The sequence below is a fragment of the Trypanosoma theileri genome (assembly GCF_002087225.1).
Source record: "Trypanosoma theileri isolate Edinburgh chromosome Unknown TM35_Tth_91_V1, whole genome shotgun sequence".
Classification (NCBI taxonomy): Eukaryota; Euglenozoa; class Kinetoplastea; order Trypanosomatida; family Trypanosomatidae; genus Trypanosoma; species Trypanosoma theileri.
The window spans coordinates 7,837-10,210 of NW_021639933.1; positions in this window are offsets into that span (position 1 = coordinate 7,837).

Genomic DNA, 2,374 nt, shown 5'->3' on the forward strand with positions numbered 1-2,374 from the left:
AACAACCGCCGTATCAACTAAGTAAAGCATCGGACACGGCCCCCTGCATAGATTGAAGGGCGTAATGCTCATGCAGGAACGACGCAGTTCTTCGCATACGGTTAACAAATCCAGCTTCGCGATAGCTGATGCGCTCCGGAAGTTAAAATTTCCCAATGCACCCCCTCCACCGGACATCCCGCCAGAAACTTCGCCACCCCCGCGACCCCTCGGCACCCAGACCAACCCACTCCATTAGCGGCGCGCTCCTGTTTGGCTACGGCATCTGTGACCGAACGTTGTCCAGCAAAGCTGGCCGGCACAACGGCCCACACAGGCACACGAATACATAACAAGGGAAGCCCCGCGCCCGAGAAAAAAGGCGCAAGAGAAGACGAACCACCAAAACCAAAAAAAGAAGAAATGGCGAACCCCGCCAATGACAGGCGGAACGTGGGAGGCACGCTCTGTGACGGGTTTGTGGCCCCAGGGCGGGCCATCGCGCGCAAACCGCCGCCGCACGATGGGTTAGGGAAGCCGGCCTGGAATAATTCAAAACTCTCCTGGGGCCAGGTGTTCATTGCATGGGGCCTTCTGGCGCTGGTGTGGCGAAAGTTTGGCTCCCGGCGCGTGTGCGAACGGGCCCCGGTCAAGCGCCACGTTGCGGGCCCTCAACCCGTTCGCGTCCAAACCGGCCGGCGCGGACGAAGCGAGGAAATGTTCCAGCGGCTGCTGGGTTGGCCTGCCATTTGCCCCCTCCGTGCCTGGCGCCTCTCCGGGGGCGTCTCCATATTGGTTCGCGTTTTTCCCGGGTGGTTGGCGCCGTTCCTTTTCGCGCCGGGGCTTGCCTGTTCCGAACGGCTGGTTTCTCGGATGCGCCCCCCGGCGGCTTCTATGTTGCGCCCGCTCTTTTTGCGGCTTGTTGGTGTGGGGGGCAGGCTCTACAGCGCCGGCCGGAACGGTTCCGTTCGGAAATTCGGAGAGAAACGTCCGCCAAGAAGCAAGACCAAGAAGAAAACCACATGAAACCAAACGCTGCCAAAAGGAACGTTCTTGTTTTGCGTTGTTTTCCTTACTTTCCTTTGTTTTTTTTTTCTTTTTCTTTGGTGTGGTGGGGAACGGCGTCCTGTGAGTGGATCTCCCGCTGGGTTTCCGCACCGCTTCTGGGCACGGATGAAGTCAAACGTTTAATTTGGAATATGGGGAAATGGGGCCCAATGCGCTTTTTTGGCGGGGACACCGGTGGGAAAATCAAAAAGCAATCGCAAGAGTCAAAAGAATGGCCGGGCCCAGCGCGACCGGCGTTTTAAACCTTCTGCGCCAAACTGTTGGTCCACCGGCAATTTGGGTAATTTAGAAGAAAGAATCTACGTTGCGCAGGCCCTTTGGTTGCTTGCGGGTTGTTGTTTTTTTTTCTTTTTTGGTGGGTGGGCGCCTTCCCCGCCAGCCAACGGGCCCCGCCCCGGATTCCCCCGAGAGCCCGGTTGCTTCTTTTCCTTTCGTTTTTTCTCACCCCACGCCGCCCTCAAAAAAAAAAAAAGGGAAAAGGAAAAAAAGAGGGCCTCCCCATCGTTCCGGCTTGTCCTGGACGCCGGGCCTCGCTTTATTTGGGCCCCTCCCGCGGCGTCGTGCCGAAAAACCCGCCCCCAAAGCACGCGGGCCGCCCTTCAAGCCCATAGGGTGCGCCAAATGGGCGCTTCCGCCCAAAAAGAAAGAAAGAAAAACTTCCAAACAGACATATCGCAACACGCGCGCCCCCTCCGAAAAAAGAAAAAAAAAATAACACGGGTGAAGGAAGAAAAAAGTGGAGAAAACAAAGAAGGTAAGGGCGAATCCGTTCCCAATGTCCCCGCCGGCCGCCGGAAATCCGGTGGCGGCGTTTTGTCCTCGCCGGCTGTTTGTGGCTTCGCGCCGGCCCCCTTCTTTTTTTTTCTGCGAGCGTGGGGTTCCCCTGGCCACAACCCCGCGGATTATCGAAGGCACGAAGCCATTTTGTAGAAACGGTAAGGTGGTTCGGTCTTCTCCCATGTTGTGCCGGCGGCTTCTTTTTCATTATCGGGGCCGCCTCGGGTATGCATGCCCTTCTTCTTTCGGACCGCCGAAAAATGGAAGCGCCACTTCTGTGATCCAGATGGGTTGAAACCTGGTGAACATTACACCGCAGAGTGAATTTGTAAATTTAGCCGGTCATTCAAGAAGAGGAATTTGCTATACCAAAATGGCGCGGGGAACGTGCAGGCCCCATTGGCGTAATGCAATCCGAAAAAACTTTTTTACCGGCCCTATGCTGATTTAAAAAAGACATTCAAATCCTTTGTTTCCAAGCAAATTTCGCGCCGCCCCCACGAAGCCACACCATGGACAGGCAACGTTAACGGAAAAAACGGGGCCACGA